Here is a 7041-nt window from a genome sequence, read left to right on the forward strand (position 1 = left end):
CATTCTTTGTTAGAAAGCATCCTAGTTCCTACAAATGTAAACCTATTGATGATGTATTTGTAAAGGTTCTTTTCTTTCATTGTTTCTCTTGATTTTCTGAAATAACCTAAAACCATAATTTCTTACATTCCATACATGCATAAAAATTCCTTACAAGCAAATGCTAATGATTGAAGATTGACAATTATCACATCATTATTCCAAATATTCTTATTAAAACGAAGAAAGTTCTTATTACTTGTCGCAAAGTGAGTTGTTTCGACACCTTTGGGGAGCAAGTGGCATATTGTAGAGAGCTTTCAGGGTTCAAGTACCGGCATTATTTGGTTAGCGACGCTTTTTTTGACGTATTGCTGCGCTTGCTGAGATTTCTTTTAAGAAAGAAACACATGCGAGACTCGTTGGTAGGAAAATCAACCCTCATACCATTTTACTCTTTGAATGGATACGGGGGAAACACGTGTGTGAATTTAAAAGGATCTTTCCCCTCTTGTGGTTTTGTGGTAGTGTTTTCTCATTTGCTCCATGCAAATTGACCGAATAGTAGAAAACATGCATTGACAACCAACACGTTACCATTTACATTTGATATTTTTGGTATTCTTTCGCCTAGACAGGGCCGTCTCCGAGAATCATGAAGAATTTCGGGACGAAGGCGAAAAAACATGCGGGCCTTAAATTAGTTGAGTAATTGGGTTCAAATTAACATTAAGAATACATATTTTTTATTTCAAATATATAATTTAAAAAAAAAAATAAAAAATCAGGCCTATCAGGGTGTCGGGCCAGGATCCATCGACCACCTGACCCTACCTCATAGCTGCCTAGAGTTACTTAGTCGACTCCAATAAGTCATACACACATTACATATGCAATGGCAAATCAAATAAAAATTCTAGTTAATCTTGTTTACAAAACAAGCTAATAGCATCTCGAAAACTCACATGATCATTTGGCCTCCAATCCCTCCTAACATACTCTTTAGCCAACTCCTCAGTATAAGCCTCATACCCTTCTTCTCCACTCTTCCTCCACATCGCCTCCGCGAAACTCCGGTGTCCATAATACGCCTCCGCCTCAGTCACTCCACCATCTTCCGATCTCAAGGTGACCGGAAGCCTTTCATAATGTCCACGTGCAATACCTTCAAGCTCATCCAGTCTCACCAGACCCGAATCAGAGATAGCATATAACTCGCCTTTAACCCGATGTCGACTGCACCCGGGGAGGTTGAGCATGAAAGGCACGCCAAAAGGACCTAGAACGAGTGGGAGGTGGTGGTCGGTGACGTAAGAGCCGATGAAAACGGCGTCGTTGTGGGATATTAAGTCTTGCATTAATGGGTGATTAGGGAAACCTCGTTTGAGAGTGCCATATGAGAAGATTAAGGTTTTGCTTGGTTTGTGTGACGTTGACATTGTGATTGGGTTTGAAGGTTTGAACTTGTGTTGCCGAAAGAGATGAGATGAAAGTTGGGTGTTTTGTGGTTATGGCTTCTTGAATCATTATCTTGTCTGTTACATAGACGTTACGGCATTTCGAAAAAAAAAAAATTTATATGATATAAATAACTTTACGTGGATATGAGAACAACTTGCGACCCCATTTTTTATAATTTTGACATCAAATATGTAGCAGATTTCATGTAAATACCTTTTTAAGCATTATAATTTAATACGTCTTTATATAGAAATATTCTAATAGTTGCAAATCTATCTACCTATTCTAATAAAGTAAAATAATTGTGGACAGTATCCTAATATATGTAATAAATCAATAATTATTTACTTTTCTTTTACACTATATTTATATAATATCTATATATTTTTATAAATATAAATATTAACATATTATTTTATTACATATTTCAAAATACTTGGTGAATTCCTAAAAATCAACAACAAATCATGTTTCTCAAATGAAAATTGTTTCGGGTTTTTTATGGAAGTTAAATTTGATTTTGTGGGTCAAAAGTTGGTAAATATATTGTTTGTTACAAGTTAACTACATTTAGGTCAAAATCTTTTACATGTCAAAAATTAAAATTTTGAGTATTTTTTAAAGTGACTTTAAAATGTCAAAAGTATGAAAATTAGAATTTTAAACATGATTTGGGTTTTAAGTTTATTTTTAAGGGCATTTTTTGAAATAATCAAAAGGTTCAGGATTTGGCAAGTTGACTATTTTCCCCTCAACTATTAAAATTTAAAAAAAAATTGCGAACACTTTCGACTTGCCATCCCCATGCCTATCAATGCTTATAACTTTTATCAAATTTGAAATATTTGTGTTAACATTAATTTTTCCTTCAATGATGATCAGAATGTTATATGGGAAGCATGTCATGCAAAACTATGCTCAAATGAAACAAAATATTTACAAAATTTAATGGGTTAACATGTTATTTTTTATGTTGTCACTATGACAAAGTCGAGAAACCCTTTAAAACTTATCAAAATCTTTTTTATGGTGTAGCTCAAAAAAGCATTGTTCTTGAAGAACATTCATGTCTACAATTTAATATCCTAATTTCCTTTGATGAGTGGTAAATTGATAAATATATCAATAAAGGTGACGTCTCTTTTGTATTTAGGCTGAGTGGTTAGAACTACTACCGTATGAAAATTTTATTTTCGAAATTGGTTCATAACCAAAATTATTTCAATTATACATATATGACACCGAGACTGAAATTTTCAATAGAAAGAAGCATTCTCAAGTATGATTTTGCACTTGTATTTTTTTTATTAACTTCATTTAAAAAAATTATTTTGTGATATAAATAAAATCAATTTATGTACACATTATATAGATATAAGCATAGATGTAATACATTTTTTTTATATACGCTATATAATTATTTGTTTTACTTATGATATTATAATTTGAATTATCCCGTGTGTGAAACGGGCTTTAAAACTAGTTTGTAATAATTCAATAAGTTTGGAGCACACGCTTATTTGAAAGAAATCTTCAAACTGTTAATTAATAATAGCTAGCATTTATCAGCACATTTTAAAAAGATGGTAAACAAGACGATATTTAAGGATGGTTTGGTAAATCTTATAGGGTAGCTTAGAGAAGATTTTTAATAATAATTCATTTATTATTTATTAATTAGTTAGTCTTATCCTAAATTTTATTTCTGTTGGTATCAAATTGTGTATTTGAATACGAGTAAGACGAGAATTAAGGGTGTTATATAAACCCTTGGTTCACATAGGTTTATTAAGTTTTTTCGTGTGCCATTTTCTAAATAATAATGTTGAAGTCTTTTTGTTTGCCAAAAAGAAATCCATTGTGTTTGCAATTTATAATAGTGCAGCCTAACCAAAGTGAAGTTTATGTTCTGAGCATTCAAGATCAGTTCTTGATTGTCATCGGCTCCACTTGTTTTGGTTTAACACAAGAATGATAATTTTCTAATAGCAATGAAAAAGTTTCTCTCACCATCAAGGTAGGTCACACGTACGGTAGGTAAATACTAATTATAGAGTCCGTTTTGTTTATTTAATTTTTTTTGTATTTACTCGTTTATTTCACGATGTAGTATGTTAGCTTTTGTGTGTATTGTTTGTACATTCGAGCTTGACCCATTGTAAACAAAAGTCCAATAAACTGTGAATAATGAAAGAATGATGCATGGAACTTGCACTATAAACAGTGCAAGCTTCCATGCATACAAATAACCTTTTGCTAAATCACCAACTCTCACCTAGCTACTCTCCCTCTAAACCTTATCCTCTTGTCTTTCCATTTCGGGTAATAATCAAACCAAACGAGATCTGTTATATGGTTATACCCAGAACGGACAAACCAGTTCGAGTCACGGGTCAAAATGGTTTAATGGCTTGTGTATATATAGTTGTTTAATTAATTAAAACGAAATTGAAAAAAGACTCACAACAATCGTTTGAAAGCTTCAAGTCTTCAACGATCACAAAAAAGACAATGGCATGTGTGAGCATCTCTCTGCTCATTACACGGTTTGAATGCTTCATTCTTGTACCTTGTTTTGAAATGCGCACCCAAGTGTAATGGGGTGTGACGGGGGCGCCACTCCTTGTCACATGACCACCACTCCTTGTTTTGATGAACAAGAAATTCATCATCTCAGCAGCGCAATCGTTGTAGTTTGTGTCGTTAAGTAGCTCGTTTACGTGAAGTTGTTTAGGGTAGTCGGAAGCATGTAAGTAAAGGGGAGAGGTATGATCGATGACCTCTCCAAGGCCCAAATCAATTCAACATAATATGCCAAAATAAACATCCAGCAGCCCAACGTATTTAAAAAAGCTTAATAGAAACTGACAACCCTTCTTAATTAGCAAGCCTAAAAAAAATCAAGTTGGACCATGTCTTCGGCCCAAATTAGAAGACCTAAGCCCAAATCTGGAACCATCTTTGTAGCCCATTTAACCAAGCCCAACACAATTTAAACTTTAACCCTAGCAGCCTCATTATTGAGCCGACACCCCCATTCTGACCTGACATAAAACGCGTCGGAGTTCACCAGAAAACCGATAGTGTTGCCGGAATTTGTCATTAATTGGACGTCCATCCTCAATCTCCAAGTCACCATTTGCTGTCTCTCCTCTTTCACTCCACCTCCGAATATCAAGAACAAAGTTGAATCATAAGATTCGACCCGCTCTGATACCAATTGTAGGTCCCGAAACCAGATCCGACAATGAACGGATTTGTTCTTGATAAGTGCTCGAGACAGGTGCAGTAAATCAAACGACCGAATATATAAATAATATAAAGATAAAATAAATGAACGATCTCGTTGTCGGTTAAAGATTTGATATATTAATAAACGAACCAACCCACCCAAGGTGAGCTCCCCTTGGGTGGATGACTTACACCATGAAAAACACACACTTATATATGACAACAAATGACATATATATTGCAAAATAAAAAACATAATATAGAAGCTTTCTCGTTGAAGTTAAACGCGTGTCGAAGCTCTCGTCTCGTGTCTGGATTTCTCGTCGACATTAATTAGTATCTTGACCATGAATATATAACGAGTTTTGAACTTTGATATTGCAAGTCACATTTTTGGCCTTAGACAAGATAGTGCTAATCACGCGATTCCCGGGTCTGTACTCGTTAGAAAATAGCAAGACGTAGCCAGGTTGCGGACTGCCTGGTTATGTATGATTGAGAAATATGTGGGGTGTGGGATTGGATAATAAACCCGGAATCGACAGACGAGATTGAGGAGCTTAGAAATCTGTTGAGTATTTGTGAAGGTATTCATTTAGGCAATGAGGGTGACAAAGTGTGCTGGAGTTTAAATGAGAGTGGGATCTTCACTGTTAAAAGCATTAAGGTAAAGGTGGAAGAGATCCAATACGTGATGCCGGTAAACACATTCACATGGAATAATTGGGTTCCAAAAAAGGTATCTCGCTTGCCGTGCAGGTTTGGAGATGCTACCAACTTTGGTGGCTTTAGCGTAAAGAAATATTTGTTACGGGTCGGTTCTTTGTCCGATATGTGGGGAAGTGGAGGAGGCCATGGAACATATGTTAAATTTGTGTTGATTTGCACAAGATGTATGGCAGGCGATATCGATGTTGTGTGGGGCCCATTTGGTTTACGCATTTTGTATGCGAGATCTTCTAGATCTATTCAAATGTTCGGGGTTTTCTTCATCTAAAAAGAAAGCGTTCCATGCGGTATGCCTTATAACCGTGTGGAGTATTTGAAAATTAACAAATCATGTAGTGTTTAGGAGGCTGATCCAATTAGCAAGTGTGGTGGGCGAAATCAAATCTCTTAGCTTTCTTTGGATTAAGAACCGCTAAAAAAGCTTAGCATTTTGTGAAAAGATTGGATGAGGTTTCATTTATAGTTTTGTGTAATATTTGTTTGATATTTTTGGTGAGCTGGTGTTTTGGTGGTTGTAAACTTTGGGCCTCCGGACGGTGTTTATATATACATATTTTAGTTGGTCATTAAAAAAAAACAGGGGGGGGGGGGGGGCGGAGGGAAATTCACATACCAACTATTAGAGCATTCTCAGTCCATTTCCTTAAAATATGTGAGGAGGATTTATAAATTATATGGTATGGTTATGAGTGGTTGTGAGTAGAGGAGAGAGAAAATGTTATATGGGAAAGTTAAATTTGAGGATTCACTATTCATACCTTATAATTTTTTAATATTTTTGAAAAGTGGGTGTGAGTGGAGGAAAGAAAAGATAATGATAAAGGTATAAAAGTATTATTTAATTAAACAGGTGAGAGAAAAAACAGTAATTTGTAGTGTAATTATATGATATATATGAATATAGGGTAGGAAATGAGTTGGAAATACTCTTATATACACAATTTCATGATGTTAGACTGCAAACTTTTTGATATATCATTTACATTGGCCGCATTATATTTTTAACTTGATTTTGGTATTTGAGTTTATTAACATAAAATAGATAAATAAGAATTGAAATAGCTACTTCTGATCAAAACAAAAGGAACGAAAACCGCACCATTAACTTTTCTTTTATTATTGCTAGGAGTCTGAAATTGTTTTTTATTTACCATGATTTAATGTTTCACTTAATTATTTCATCATCGTTTCAATAATGCATGGACCATGTTTTGATGTTTCATTAACTACTAGATAATTTCGTTGGTTTAAACTTTTCATAAGCCATGTCTTTTTCTTAAATAATACAAACGACGATTACATTTAATTACATTATAAATCATTTGACTTTGATTGGTCGTCGTTAATTGATTAGCGTAGAAAGGGGCTCATTCACCCTTTGGCACACTTAAATTGAAAGAAGTTATGGTTTAGGCTATCCGCTATGGGGCGTTGAAGGGGGAGAAACGGGGCGCGGTGGGCGCCGTACACCGTCGCGGGGCGCCGTCGATGGGGGCGTGAAGGGGACGGCCGGCGCGGTGAGGGCTCTCTCTCTCCTCTCTCACATACACACATACAAATATATATATATATGTATATATATATTGGGGAGTCCAGGGGGCATTAAACCATAGCGGGACGGGCTTCGATGCCCCGTTTTTT

The 7041-nt window shown here is 35.2% G+C and overlaps 1 pseudogene; it reads right to left on the reverse strand.

Moving 5' to 3' along the window:
- Positions 1-828: 828 nt before the first annotated feature.
- On the reverse strand, positions 829-1606 carry LOC143532529 (putative gamma-glutamylcyclotransferase At3g02910 pseudogene; annotated as a pseudogene).
- Positions 1607-7041: the final 5435 nt, after the last annotated feature.

The sequence above is a fragment of the Bidens hawaiensis genome, unplaced genomic scaffold (genome assembly GCF_021521415.1).
Source record: "Bidens hawaiensis isolate Kalapana, Puna unplaced genomic scaffold, B.hawaiensis_p1.1 tig00009451_1, whole genome shotgun sequence".
Taxonomy (NCBI): Eukaryota; Viridiplantae; Streptophyta; class Magnoliopsida; order Asterales; family Asteraceae; genus Bidens; species Bidens hawaiensis.